The sequence below is a fragment of the Globicephala melas genome, chromosome 5 (genome assembly GCF_963455315.2).
Source record: "Globicephala melas chromosome 5, mGloMel1.2, whole genome shotgun sequence".
Lineage (NCBI taxonomy): Eukaryota > Metazoa > Chordata > Mammalia > Artiodactyla > Delphinidae > Globicephala > Globicephala melas.
Genome location: NC_083318.1, coordinates 63,853,342 through 63,869,232, shown reverse-complemented (window position 1 = coordinate 63,869,232; position 15,891 = coordinate 63,853,342). Strand labels below are relative to the sequence as shown.

At 38.4% G+C, this 15,891-nt stretch overlaps 1 protein-coding gene across 1 annotated transcript in view; it reads left to right on the top strand.

Moving 5' to 3' along the window:
- Positions 1-1,168: 1,168 nt before the first annotated feature.
- SMIM14 (small integral membrane protein 14) overlaps positions 1,169-15,891 on the top strand; it is a 71,584-nt gene continuing 56,861 nt past the window's right edge. Inside the window, exon 1 of the mRNA XM_030881080.2 lies at positions 1,169-1,427. The gene's annotated coding sequence lies outside the window, so the exon portion shown is untranslated. The remainder of the gene's footprint in view (positions 1,428-15,891) is intronic.

Here is a 15,891-nt window from a genome sequence, read left to right as displayed (position 1 = left end):
TCTCATACGGTGGCCACTAGCCACACCCTACACTTGCAATATTGAAAGTCTGAATTGAGCCTTGCCCTAAGTGTAAAATACACACCCGATTTTGAAGATTTAATATGAGGTAAACATTAGTATGTCATTAATAATTTTTATATTGATTATATGTTGAAACTAATATTTTGGATAATTAGGTTAAATAAAGTGTACTATTAAAATTTTAAAAAAAGCTCTAGCAGATGATACTAATTTGTTGAAGGTGATTCAGCTAGTTGAGGTGATTAACCAAATACTGAGGTAGAAGGCCAGGTTAGATGAAAAGGTCAACTCAGAGTAAGGAAGACAGTTTCTTACAGCTAACCTTCACCTCTCCTGCAGGATAGGCAAATAGGCACCTTCGTGAAATCTGTTTGGAACTCACACTTTCATTTTACCACTAGTCCCTCTTTAAAGTCTGTCAATTCATGGACCCAAGAAAACAACAGAATAGCCCTGTTTTCCCAAATTGGGAAATCTCTTGGGTCCCAGTTGTTTAGCAGGGAAACTAAGAAGGTTAGAATGAGAGAGTAGGAAGCACCAACTTAGTTTACAAAGAAATGAGGTTCTTACACCACAAGTATTATCCTTATTTCAATCCCTAAGGTCAAAGCAACAAAGGTTTAAGCTGACTGCCTCCCAGTTCCCCACTATCTCTGGATCAGCCTTTAATACTCGTCTTGAACTGATTTTTAGTCAGCTTTCTGGATGCACTGTTAGGGAGGGTACAGGGGAATAACTGCCACGTTTGACGTACTGTTGTACATATAAGACTAAATCCTGATCCCCAATTTTCACCTGGGCCTGAGTGATCGAAAACAATCTCTACATGTCTCAGAAGACATCAACTTGCGCCCACGTCTACCAATACCCCCGCTATTCTAAAGACTCTGGCCGAGGAAAGCCATCAGCTTAGGCAAAGGGAGACACACTGCAGAGGACGTTGTCCACGACAGACGACACAGAGGACACACTGGCCACTTCAACAGACACGTGGCCTTCCCTCTCCACATCGGAACGGTCGGCTCCACCTCTCCCACCCGGAACTACAACCCCCGCGCTCCACGCCCGCACGAACCGCGTGACGCTCGCGCCCGCCCCGCCTACCTGGACCTACTGGGCAGGCGCAGGGCGCGCGCATGCTCGGCAGGCCGGCTGCTGGGGGCTTCGGGATGCTGCAATCTGTTGCGCCGCCGCCCGCGGAAGCCGGCAGATCCGGGTCTTGTGGCTAAGAGTGACGTGGTCAGTCGAATCAAAACAGAGGAGGGGAGGAAGCAGCGGCCAGGAGCGGCGGCGGCAGGGACGACCGGAGCAGCTGCTGTGTTCCGGAAGCTTCAGGCGGTCTTTCTGCCGAGGCTTGGTCCCGGCCCCCATCTTCCCCGCCCTATCGGTTGTTGTCTGGGCGGGTGAGTGTCTGCCCCTTCTCCCACCGCCGTTTGCCGGCCCACCTTCCCCTCACCCCGGTTTTTCCTGGTGGCTACTCAGGCTCTGGGGGACTGCGGCAGCTGTGGCAGAGCGGGGCTGCTTCTCGGGCTCGGTGCGTCCCCGGCTGGGCTGGCGACTCTGCACCTGGAGAAGCCCGCTGCTGCCGAGCCCGCGTCCCCCGGCGAAGAGCGAGGCGGAGAGCCTGAAATTTGGCTTTCTCTGCAGGAAACCAGAGTCGGGACTTGGCAGGGAAGTGGACGGTAGCCAGGGATGGTTTCATTTTTAGGGCAAGCAGTAAACTCGGGTGGAGGCGTATAATGGAGTAAAAAGAAGAGAGTCGTAGCTGGAAGGAAAACCCCACAAACCTTGAAATTCACACTATATAATTTACCTCTGTTACTCAGCCTTTGCCGGGTTTGATGAAGTCACTAGGATACCTCCTTTGTTGTGATTAATGAGACTAGAGAGCTGCCGTCCAGAAAGCGGGAGCTTTTAGCCCTTACTGTGTTGTGAATTTGAAGGATTCCATTTTTCTATTTGTTCAGTAAGTGGAACCAGAGCCGACAGTAAAGAGGTAGCACCCTTTATTGGAACAGATGAAGTGCGATAAACTGGTTACCAGAGTACCTGAAGTCTTATGTTGCCATTTAAAGCCAGTTTTCCAAAGTGGCTGTTTCTGTGTGTTTTTTAGCCAAGATGATGTTTGTTAGCCGTAGAGAATCAATAGGATGTTTTCAGTTGTCCTAGTTTGCAAAATCGAAGATGTGGCCTTAAGAGAATGTCTTGGCTTTGCAAAAAGTCGGATGAGCTTCCTGCACGTAATACCTGTGTTTAAAGAGATCTTCCAGTTTTTGTGTTATTGTTAGAAACCACTGGCAGCTGTACATAGAATAACTTGGATGGCGTAAGACCTTTCAGACGTAGTCTCGAGACCCTTAGGAGGCGTTCTCGCTGCCCAATCTGTGGAGCTTGCAGAAGGCTTGTGTTCCCTTCCACTTTAGATGACCGGCCACGCAGATTCCTCTAGTGTAGCTTGCTTCGAGCCCTGCCGCTCTCCGCACTTTTCCACCGCAGGAACGAGACCGGAAGACCAAACCTCCCTTTTGTCCTAACTTAGTTTTAAAAAAGAATATTTTTCCCCAGAGAACTCATTAATTGAGGTGTTTCTTTAGCAAACGGCAGGAAAGAAAAACAGAGCTATGTGCTAAATTGATTGTCACTTGTCAAATCCAGGTCTTAGGAATTTAGACTACTCCCTTGAAGGGTATGTCCTTGTGTGGCATAACATGGACCTCTTCCTAACAAATTTCTTCCTTCCTTGTGTGCAACTGGGATCTTTTTTTCTTAACACCACCGTTGGAATCCTGCTGATTTACACACAAACGAAATTATGTTTTCTTGAAGTTTTTTTTTTTTTACCTTTAATGCTAACCTATAACTGAATATTTTTGTTTATATGAAATAATTTGTGATAATTGGAGAAAATGTTGATTAAAGCAGATAAGCAAAAAAAAGAAGAAAATAAGTCATCAATATTCTTGCCATCCAGAGATCACCAGAATGTCAGTAGTGGTTTTATATCCTTCCAGACTTTTTTGCATTTATGTATTTTATACAAAAATGGTATCATACTGCATATGCTTTTCTGTAACCTGCTTTTCCACATAGTAGTACTTCATTTTTGAGTAACAAAGTTTAAATTTTTGCAGATAGGGACTTGTAGACCTTAACTTCTAGGGAATATTCACTGTATGTTTGCCACACCATAATGATTAAAATCGTGCTTCTAAAAGATTTCCTTTCAAATCTCTTATGATGATATTGTAAGATTTATGAAATTAATATGCACTGTGTGACAAGGCTTTGCTTGTTTAACTCTTGAAAGAGCAGGCACAGAATAGCCTGAGATGACAATATGGAAGTTTAAAAAGTTTTTGTTCATTTAGTGATCTGATTCAGGTAAAGGTTTAGTTCTATTCCATAGCTGCTATATACTCCATATACTGACCTGCTGTCCAGGCTTCTGGGAGTAAGATCCTAAAAGATTTTACTTTACTTTACACACTTAATATTCTTTATTAACATTGAGTCTTGGATGTATGCCCATTTAGTCCAGTGCTTTATCAGTGGTGCCAAAAGAGAAGAAAGTTTCCCCTTCACCTCAATTTCAAAGGATAAGTACATACTACAAAGTATCCTAAACATAGGATAATAACGTATTGGGGTCTGTTAGTCATAAACTTAGCTAAATTTGCCTTAAATTATAGTGTTCAATATATATTCTGGATTTGTCCACTTCTTCCCATCCCTACTGCTACCACCTTTGCCAGCTAACCATCTCTCACCTGGCATACTGCAGCAACCTCCTGGTCTCCCTGCTTCCACTTTGGCTTTCCCCTTGCCACAGCCTAAGGGATCCTTTAAAATGTAAATCAGATTGTGTCACGCCTCTGTTGAAAAGCCTCTCATCACGTTTGGAATGAAATCCAAACTCTACCAAGGTTTGCCAGGCAGTACATGTTTTGGCACTGCCTTCCTCTCTTATCTTGTATCCGAATGCCTAGATTAGTACCCAGGAGTCTGGTCACGTGGCACTAGCATTGTCCTAGGAACTTGCCAGGCTTGTTCTTGCCTCAGGGCATTTGCATTTGCTGTACCGTGTGGATTAGATCTTTTCCCAGATCTTCCCATGGCTGATTCCATCGTGTTATTCAGGTCTCAGTTCAGCTTCTCCTTCACGGAGATTGCCCCCACAATTATCTCACCGTTCTCTCTTCTTTATTCCACCACTGTCTGGAATTTCATTATTTTTTGTATTCTGTCTCCTATACTAGAAGTTAAACTCTGGGAAGATGGGGACCTTGTCTGTCCTTTTCACTGCAAAGTAGGTGCTCAACGCATGTTGGTTGAATGAATAAACCTGAACACACCTGCATCACTCTTGAACGTACTGTCTATTTTAAACCAGTTCTTTCTATGGAAAACCCCTTATTTTCAGCTTCTTTTTGTAGGACTGTACCTTGATTCTCCAACTTCAGTAGTTCCTGATGTTCGGGCCAGAGAACAGTCACATTCTACTTTAGACCTATGGAACTAATCCCTGGGAGGAATTGGTCCCAGGTATCTGAATTTTCAACAAGCCCTTTAGGTGATTTGAATGCTTGTCAAAGTTTGAGAATGTGTTAATATTTTAATGGCTTTTCTCTGGGAGATTTCTTCTTGCTCTATAGTAGTAATGATAGCTGTCATTTTGGGGAACACTTTGTGTCAGGTACTATGCTAAAAACTCTAAGCATGTTTTTCATTTAACTGTAGAGCAATTCAGATGTAGGCATTCCAGCTCCCACTTTACAAATGAAAGAACTGAGACATAGTAAGTAGCAGAAAGTTGGATTTGATCCCATGTCTGTTTTCTTAATCACTGTACCCTACTGCCTCTGAACTAGTGTTTAGAACTGTACACAGTACTTTGGTTTTGATAGGCCATGTTTTTGTTAAGGCCAAAGTAATGTTTTTTGTCCTGTTTCCAGTCGTGTCCTTAATGAAGTCCATTGTTCTGTTGGTCTTTTTGCCTGAGGTTGCATAGCTGGTAGATGACCTCAAGAAACATTCTGCAAAGGTCTTCTTGCTTTGTTGTATTGAATTTTCAGAGCCTACCAGGTTTAAAGTAAATTTGGATTATTTTCTCCTTCCTATGCATTACCTTGCATTCCACACCCCAGAAATCCATCTATCACTTTTTACCTGCTGGTATAGTCATTTGAATTCTTCCTACATTTTTTAAATTGATTTGGGTGTTTTAATATTTGGACAGCCATTGGATCATCATAAAGTGAATAGATTTCTCACTGCAAGACCTCTTTCCAAATGAGTAAAAAAAAAAAAATTGATTGATGCATTAATTTCGAGCAGTTAATCCAGAGAAATACCAGTTGTCTTTACTCTCTTCCTAGTCTTGAAGCCTGACTAACTATGTTTATCTGTCGAAGCTCAGGTCATACATGACCTTTAGCAGAGCTCTATCCTAATCTACCTCAGGATTCTGTAAAGAGCCCTTTGTGGCTCCCATCACTTCACCTTCCATATTATCAGTAAATTGTCTGTGGCTCTCTGGCCTATTCGATTGGGAGGCCCATGAGGTCAGGGAGAACCAATTAAGCAATCAGTAGGCTTGCTGATGGAATAAATAAATGAAGAAAAATCACAACTTTACCTGTATCTGTGAAAAGCAGTACAATGCTAAAAGGAAGTACAGTATTTGTAATAATCTTTTCCCATATAATGTAATAAGACTTAGAACAAAAACTTCAATAAAAGACACTGAATTGTCTAAATTGATAATTAATAGTGATATATTAGTATACGAGTTGTAAAGACTTTGAAGAAAATTAAAGACTCCCGACTGTTACATTGTGGCTTACATTAGGATTTTTTTAAGATTGTAAAACTTCTTAGACAAATATTACTACAGGCTTGTGAGTAAAGGTATTCTTTTGGTGTGTGTTTATGTGCATATTCATATTTTGGCCCATACAAAAAGTGCTAATCATCTGAAATGGGTGGGCATATGTCAGTAGATCCTAACGTAGGTAAAGAAAAGCTTGGGCACTTAAAAGGCATTTTAAAAGAGGGCTGAAAATTATTTGAGTCTGAAATTTAAAAAATGTTACCTGTCTGAATATCAATAACAATGGCATTTACTATTCATGGAGTATATATGCCAGCCTCTTTACTTTCTTTACATACTTTATGTTTAGCTTACACATCGGCCTTCCAAGTCAGATATTGTTACCCCTAATTTACACTGGAGGAAACAGGCTCTGGTTAGGTAAGTTGCCCAAGGAAAAGCCACTGGGACTGTTGGGATTCAAACCCAATTTTCTTTGACCCAAAATTCATATACTTTGTATTACAACAGTGTTGACCAGTCTTTTTGTCTTACACAATCATGGAAGTTACAACAAGTAAACCTACTTGTTCTGGCTGTCAGAATATGCTAATAGAACTGCGATCATGAATTGTTTTGTTCTATTTAAGCCTAAATTGGATATGCATTTCTAGTAGTCCCTCTTTCTTTTTTTTTTTAAACACAAGACATGCTTGTTACTGAAAAGCTGCAAAGGATAGTAATATATAAAGCCAACAACAAAAGCTATAATCCTGTCATTCAGAAGTCATCTCTGTACATGTATTTCCTTCCAGTCTTTTTAAATTCATCTTTAGTACAAATGAGATGTAATACATAAGCTTGTATTCTTTTTCGGGCGTTGTGGAGGGGGTTAACATAGTGAGCTCTTTACTGTGGCCTTAGAAAATTTCTAAACTTGATTTTAACTGGCTGCATTTTATAAGATATTTTGAATAAACTGGTTTACTCGAAGTTTTCATTTATGTTGGACATGAATGTAGTTTCCAGTTTTCACCATTATAAATAATGTTGTGGTGAACCATGGCTTTAAATAGTCAACCAACCAGTCTAATTATTTAAAAAGTCATAATTGGGCTTCCCTGGTGGCGCAGCGGTTGAGAGTCCGCCTGCCGATGCAGGGGACGCGGGTTCGTGCCCCGGTCCGGGAAGATCCCACATGCCGCGGAGCGGCTGGGCCTGTGAGCCATGGCCGCTGAGCCTGCGCGTGCGGAGCCTGTGCTCCGCAGCGGGAGAGGCCACAACAGGGAGAGGCCCGCGTACCGCAAAAAAAAAAAAAAAGTCATAATTATGACATTTAAATGATTTGAAATGTGATTCAATCATAGTTCAGCAAGTATATATAGCATACATATACTTGTAATCCGAGAAAATTTACATGAGAGTTTTTAATAGAGGTTGCCTGTGAGAAGAGAGTACCTTTTACTTTTGCTTTTTTTTCCAACTTTCTGTATTTGAATTTTAAAATTAAATGTGATTGCTTTCAAAATTAAAAAAAAATGTTTAACTCCTTGGAAAAGTGTATATTTTTCTATACTAAAACCAATTTTTAGGTGTGTAGTAGGGCTTATATTTTGTTTATAACATTTTAAACTTCATTGCTTTTGTTTTGAAGAAAGTTACCTTCTTATTATTTTCATATTGAATTTTCATTTCCTTTTTTAAATTTAGATTAAAGAACAGATGTGAGTCTCAGTTTTGTAAAAATACAGAATAAAGCTGGGTTTTGCTCGACTGCACTCATTGACAAGTATTACAGGTGCAGCACTTTCAAATTTTAACAGCTAATAAAGATGCTTCAAATCAAGTTAGGGATATAGTAAGCATCTTCTTTGTAAATGAAGACTTAGAGGACAGTGTTCTGGTTACTGTCTTGTTTTAACTTATACTTTTAAAAAACAGTAATTTTTTCCTATAGTATGTATTTTGTTACTTTGTACTCTGGGCAAAGGTAATATAGAAGAAACTGACTTGCTTGAAATTTACAAGACTTTTTTTTCTGTGGTGCTTACTCAAGTTTCATTTTTTTAAATAACATTGCTTTCTTTATCACAGAGGTTCTAAGCGTTTTTCCTGTCATCATGAATGGCATTGATGTGCATCTACGTGCAGATATGTCATCTAGGCTATAGCATGGGTGAGAGAAGCTGTGAGTTACCTGAGTTGGGAGAGTAGTAGCCATAACTCCTTTCTGCTTCCAAAAATCATATAGGCAAGGAAGTGAATGGGAGTGATAGTGAGGAAAAGTCTTGATTCTGCTCTAGCTTATTTGAATGGTGTAAATCATTCACAGATTTGTAACATCACTTGTGATATACCTCAGAATTTCAGAACATACTAGTATTTTGTAATACAGCTATTGAAAGCTGGTTTTTTAACATTTGTAAGTAATTTATATCCACTATGACTTGGGGTCACAGAATATGGAATTTTTATATCATCTGTTGAATTTTTCTGTTTCTTACTTATGAAACACAGCCTTTTTTCCTGAGTTTAAAAATTTTTATTCAGAATATGACTAAGTAGTACTCGAGTAGAAATTTCAGAAAATACTTTTAGAAGATGAAACTTTGGGTTAAGATATTAAGTATAAACAAAAATGATTCAGTTGGAAAGTTTTCCTTTGTTTGACCATTTATAATAAATTTTATCCCTGGATCTTGAGAGAATCTATGAGATTGTTTAAGAGCAAAGAACAGCTAAGGAAGGACAGGAAATTTGTAGGTGAGGGACCAAGGTTCAGAACAGAAGACTTCTTTCTTCCCTTTTCGCTTTTATGCAGAAGAGTGATAGCTGAGCCCCAGGAGAATACAAACACCCCAAAGCAGTATACAGAGAACTTGGGCTGAAGGTTGACGTTACATTTCAAATCTAAGGGCTTAAGAGTTACTGGCTCAGAGCATTTTACAGTTTATAAAGCACTCTTACAAATTCTCACTTGATGAACAGCCCTTTAAAATGAATAGTTTCAATTATCACTCTTGTTTTATAGATAATCTGAAGTCACAGAGAGGCTAATTTATCAATTTCTCAGTAGTGCCGTAACTTAAGTCATTTATCTGAGATATATTCTTTCTGCTATCCCATGCTGTTTTTAGCAAGTGTTGCCTAAGGTGATTCCTAGAATACAATCAGATACAGGTAAGGGAAAAAAGGGTCGCAGAGGAAAGTAAAGGTAATGTCTAAGGTGTAGGAAAATAGGGTCACATTAATGGGGAATTTCCAGAAAAGTGGTGGCAGCCCTGGGGTGGACCTTTAACAGAGTCCTGTTCTGCAGAGACATCAAGGAATTAAGGAGGTAAGGAAATTCTAAATAATCTTGAAGAGTTCAGCTTTTAATAAACATGGGATAGAAGTTAAGTTGGTTAAGTAGTTCTCCTTTTGATCTTTCTCCAGAGAGATTATCACAGAAGTCATTTGTCTGTGATATTTATTTTGGCCATTAATTATATACTGGTATGTGATTATATTATTATATGAATGAATTATAATTAATAATTAACTTGATAGCAAGCTCTTGGAGGTGGGGCATGCCTTTTATTTCTTCTGTATCCTCCTCTGAACTCTTCTGCTAGTTACCTAGTCCCCTGGGGACTTGTTAGATATATCCTTTTCAGGAAAGGAGAAATGAGAGAAGACATGGGTTTGAAGCCCACCTCTACTGCGTGACTTTGGGTAAGTCACTGACTCTCTGGGCCTCAGTTCTTTCCTCTTTATTTTATTTTATTTATTTATTTGCGGTACACGGGCCTCTCACTGTTGTGGCCTCTCCCGTTGCGGAGCACAGGCTCCGGACGCGCAGGCTTAGGGGCCATGGCTCACGGGCCTAGCTGCTCCACGGCTTGTGGGATCTTCCCGGACCAGAGCACGAACCCGTGTCCCCTGCATCGGCAGGCGGACTCTCAACCACTGTGCCACCAGGGAAGCCCCGAGTTCTTTCCTCTTTAAATGAGTGGATGAGAACTGGTGCATCCCCAGAGTTTTAAGAGTAACACTTGTCAAGTTTTGGTTTGTTGAATATAAATAAAGACTTAGCATCCTCTAATCTGTACCTTATCTATACAGTGATATCTTGCACAGGCCTCCTGGTCATACTGACCTTGTTTCTTCTATACATTCCCATTCCCATTCTATGAAAAATGAACATTTTGTTGTCATTCTTTCTAGCGTGCTCTAGTCTCTTCCTTTGGAATAGTATTCCCCCAGAAAGAGTATCTATAAGTTTTTTGTTATCCTGTAAAAATGTTTTATGGTAAGATTTTCAGAGGTGGTTTGGAATAGTATTCCCCCAGAAAGAGTATCTATAAGTTTTTTGTTATCCTGTAAAAATGTTTTATGGTAAGATTTTCAGAGGTGGTTTGGAATAGTATTCCCCCAGAAAGAGTATCTATAAGTTTTTTGTTATCCTGTAAAAATGTTTTATGGTAAGATTTTCAGAGGTGGTTTTTATTGTAGTTTTCTCTTGTAAATAGCTAATTCTAGATGGGCCTGTTGATTTGAAAAAAATGTACAACGTAAGAGCTGTGAGATGAGTTTATTCAGTGTCTTACTGAGGACTGTAGCATGGGAGACAGCCTCTCAGGTAGCTCTGAGGAACCGTTCCAAGGAGGTGAGGGAGGAGCTGGTGTGTGTGTGTGTTTGTGCAGTCAAGTGAAAGGTTACTGCTAGTCGCAAGGATCAGATATCTCAATTTTAGTGCTTTTCTGTGCATGAGAAGATGCAAGAATCTGGGGTCATTGGAATTCTTCCTTAGATATGCATTTTTGATTATCTAGGGGCCCATAAATCCAAAACGCAGAATGCTTCATCCTAAATTCTTTCAGTGTGTACTTATAGGTCAGCAATGGTTGTGGCTAATGATTTGATCATTATAGAACTGAATGGTAGGCAACATTCTTTGTTTGCAAACAATATAGGGTCACCCTATTGGATCAATTTGGGAGTATTATAAGGAATTTGTTACTGTAATTGCTTGGCTATTAATGTGAATTTTAAAAATTTGTCATGATAGGGACTTCCCTGGTGGTGCAGTGGTTAAGAATCTGCCTGCCAATGCAGGGGACACGGGTTCGAGCCCTGGTCTGGGAAGATCCCACATGCCACGGAGCAACTAAGCCCATGTGCCACAACTACTGAGCCTGCGCTCTAGAGCCCACAGGCCACAACTACTGAGCCCACGCACCGCAACTACTGAAGCCCGCGTGCCTAGAGCCTGTGCTCCACAGCAAGAGAAGCCACCACAATGAGAAGCCCATGCACTGCAATGAAGAGTAGCCCCTTTTTGCTGCAGCTAGAGAAAGCCTGTGTGCAGCAACAAAGACCCAAAGCAGCTAAAAAAAAAAATTAAAATTAAAAAAAAAGATAAAAATTTGTCATGATAGAATTCAGTAAGTCTTAACTCCTAAGCATAAAGAATTATGGTATTTAAGGTACATAATAGGGTTTATTTCAACATTTAATTTTTAAAAATGACTTTAACTTCCCAGGCATAGCTTTACCGTTTTTTAACAAATAACAGTTGACTGATTTGAACTTGAGTCTGCATCCTTTCCTTGCCCTCTTCCCATCAGAGAATCAGAGATGCAAATGTAGTTTAAGAGAAAAGTATGTCACTAGTAAGAAGTATTAGGAAGTTGGTTGATGGTTATCTCATTTCTGTACTGCTCTAAAGTTGTGTTTATAAGAGTGAAACAAATATACCTAGCATGATTGGTCATATCTGACAGATGTGGAATGAGTCTTGGTCAGGAATTTACATTGTGACTTCCTGTCCAAGATCTGGCTCATACTGGATGGATGTGTGATCATGGTCAAATTGCTAGCTTATCTGAACCTATTTTCCTCGTTTTAAAACGGATAATTTTCCTGCTTTGACTTTGTCGGAAGGGCTGTTGTTAAGATAAGAAAGTAGTTAGAAAGCTACAGGCAAATATAAACTATTATTAGGTATGGCTATGTTTGATTGAGATCCATTTCTGATAAAAAGAATAAAGCAAATGAATATGTTACAAAAAAGTATCGTATACGAGTGAATTTGAACACCTTATTGCATTGAGATGTTGAGTCGGTTGATAAAAGTAATCCCAACAACGAATTATAGCATATTAGTACATAGTACAGTAATGATAGTATTACTGAAATTGATAGGCAAATATTTTGTTCTCCCTGTTCAATATGCAAGGTAGCCAGAGTTTTGGGATAGCTCTGCTCATTTGGTTAATCAGTTTTCTAATTGGCTACTGGGTAAAAACTTGGTATCAGAAAGCTATTTATAGAAAAAAAATATTTTTTAGAGGTAATTACCCCTTTGATATAATTGGGAATAAGATTAAAAATAGCAAACTCAAGTGTAGTCTCCCTGAATGTCTGGGGGGCAGTTCCAGCAGTTTCTGGCACATATGTTTCACTTTCTTGGTTTTATAACTTTGGAGCTTTAATCAATAGCATTGACGCTTTTTAGATAAAAATGCATAGAATGCTTCTTCTGAGTTCCCCATTTCACTGACCAGCAATTCTATTTTCTGTCTTATAAAAACAAATTGCATGCATTCTAAATTATTACTCTGTATTTTGCCCTTGCTCTGTGTTTTTATTATTTTTTAAGATTTTTGTTTTTGATGTGGACCATTTTTAAACTCTTTATTAAATTTTGTTACAGTATTGCTTCTGTTTTATGTTTTGGTTTTTTGCCCGTGAGGCATGTGGGATTGTAGCTCCCCAACCAGGGATCGAACCCGCACCGCCCCCTGCACTGGAAGGCAAAGTCCTAACCACTGCATCACCAGGGAAGTCCCTGTTTTTAATTTTTAAATGGGATGAGTTTTGATACTGTTCTTGATCACTGTAAAGATTTGACTATTTGGAAGAGTGATTTTATCATAAATCACCTTCTTAAAATTACGGTAGAAAGATAGTTTTCATTCTCTGACCTTGAGTTAGGTTTGGTTATCCCTACTTTCTCAAGAAGAGCCCTATGTTTGCGTGGGGAGAAAGAAGAGTTTTTGTTTTGTCTATAAAAATGTATTTCTAAAAAACTTAGGTATGTTTGAAATTTTTGGTACTAAAAGGTAGAATAGTATCATGCATCCGTATGTACCCATCAACTGGCTTCAACAGTTATTCAGCTTATGGCTGTTTTATTTCATCCATACCTCCCCCTTTGGACGATTATTTTCAACTGGATTCCAGGCATAAAATCTCTTTTAACTGGAAATACATAGTGAGATCTCTCAGAGATAATGACTCTTTTCAGATGTGTCAATTGACTTTGTAATGTTAAAAAAAAATTAGTAATTCCTAAATAACATTTAATCCAGTCGGTGTTCAAAGTTCCTGGTTGTTTCACAATTGTCCTTTTGCTAGGTTAGTTTGAATCAGGGTTCAGACAAGGTCTCTACATGGCATTTGATTGTTAATCTCTTAAATTTCTTCAACTGTAAGCGTATTCCTGCCATCTCTTAAGAGTTTTATTTATTTTTTTTACCACTTATTTATTGAAAAATCTGAGTTTTTCTTAGTTTTGCTGCATCCAACATCTTTCCTGATTTACAAGAGTTAATATATAATAATTATATGATATTGAAAGATAAAATATACAAAATGAAAACTAAAATCCTGTCACCCAGAGATACCCAATGATAGTTTTGGTATGTTTTCTTTCAACTTTTTTGAGTGTGGTTTTTTTTTTGTGGTTTTTTTTGCGGTACGCGGGCCTCTCACTGTTATGGCCTCTCCCGTTGCGAGCACAGGCTCCGGACGCGCAGGCTCAGGGGCCATGGCTCACGGGCCTAGCCGCTCCACGGCGTGTAGGATCTTCCCGGACCGGGGCACGAACCCGTGTCCCCTGCATCGGCAGGCGGACTCTCAACCACTGCGCCACCAGGGAAGACCCTGTGCTTTTTAAATATGTGCATGTGCTTTGCTTATTTTTATATCCTATTTAATATACTTTTGTGTCGTGTTTATTTCCCCATGTCATTATGAAAGAAAATGAAACATTTGACTGCATAATACTTCACAGTATGTGTCATAATTTAAATATTTCCTTTTAGCCAGAAATGTAGATTGTCCCAATTTTTCACTGTGATAAAGCTATGAGAACCATGTTAGTACATAAATCTTTGTATTTCAGATTTTTAATTTTTTTAAATTTTTTTGGTCGTGCTGCACGGCATGCGGGATCTTAGTTCCCTGACCAGGGATCGAACCCACACCCGCTGCCGTGAAAGTGTGAGTCTTAACCACTGGACTGCCAGGGAAGTCCCTCAGATTTTTTTTAAATGAAAGAACCTTAGAAGTGGAGTTATTCACAGGACATGAACATTTTTTGACTTCTGGATTCGTATTGCCGTAAAAGTTATAGCTTGTGATCTCAAATGCAGTCTCCACTTTTAAGAATCTGTTTGTATATGCTCCATGTTATTAAGATGTCTTTGCTTGTATTAATGGAATGTGTTTTCTTTTAATTCTTTGGCTCTTTTAATTGTATTTGAGAATTTTTTTATGCACACATTTTTATGTTGTAAGTTTGTTGATATTTTTCATTGTGTGTATCTTTAGGAAATTCTTCCACTAGAGGCCAAATAAATATTCACCTAAATTGTCTTCTGGAATCACTGATGGGTGTTTTTTCCTTCTTAATTGCTAGCAGATTTTCCTAGGGACCATTTATTAAAATGTTGATCCCATCCTCATTTATTTGTAATTCAAGTTTTGATATATAAATATATATATGGTTGGTATGTTCAGAAAATTCTAGAAAAAAGAATTGATTTCCTATTTACTGGGTTGTAATATTATCTCTTATCTCTCTCCTCCCTCCACCCTCTTTTTTCTGCCTTCCAGCTATAGTATGTATCCAGATGTCTTTGATTCTGAATGTGCCTTGGGAAAAAACCTGAAAGAAAACTAGTCTCATCTTCATCTGTTTTCTTTTATTTTCCTTGTTTCATGTGTATTTTTAAAATGAATTTAAAAATGAATTCCCCCCCAAAAATATTCCCATTTGCTTTTATTTTAAACTCAATTTACCAAACATTACCAAAACATTATACCAATATTAGTAGTTTGTGATATATACTCTGTTGTTTCAGTATTTTGATTCTCTTAATTGTTAAAGCTTCCACCAGAGAATGAGTAGAGGAAGGGAAAGGTAAAACATTGAAAACTGATTTTACAAAGAATGATTACCCAGATTTAGGGCAAAGGTTGACTTTAGAAGTATCCATTGTATGGTCTGTTTATATACTTGGTCATTTATCACTGATAATGGGATTTGGCTTATTTTGTAACACATTCACTTACAGAGTTTAGAATACCTTTTTGTATATATTAATTCTAACCAAGAAATTCAGTGATGATGGAAAGTCAGATAGAGGGTTAAAATAATTTAGCATGTTCAGTTCAAGAGAAAAATTGAAATGTAATTATTTGTCTCTAGAGCTAATGGTTCTTGTACGGGAAGAACAAGACGCTTACTCTAAGGTTATTCTTTTTAAAAGTTAATAGTTTTTGAGTAATTCAGAAGATACAAAGCAGTATACAGTGAAAAGTTTCTTTACTACTTCTGTCCCCTGAATGCTTAGGCTCTCTTCGAGAGGCAACCAGTTATATAATTATTTTTAATACTAAATTCTTTTTTTCCCCCTAAATTCTTATGGTTTTAAACCGTTCGCAAGCATCCATAGAAGAAAATTTATCTGTGAGTTATTAATGCAAGGAAGTTCGGCATCAACCTTTAGTATTTATTTTGGATAGAATCTTTTGTTTACATGTGTATGTAAATGTTTACATATACGTACAAATTTATGTACCCATATGTAAATATGTGATTTGATTTAAAAAGTAAAATATAGAAAATTAGGAAAACAAGAAGAAAAAACATCTGATAATCTTAACAGAACCAAGTATAATCGATTTAATGTAGAATACTTCTTCCCTAGGTTTAAATTCTAGACACATATTAATTTTACATACTTTTTTTCCCATAACTACAAGAATTTCACGTTGAGCATACTGGG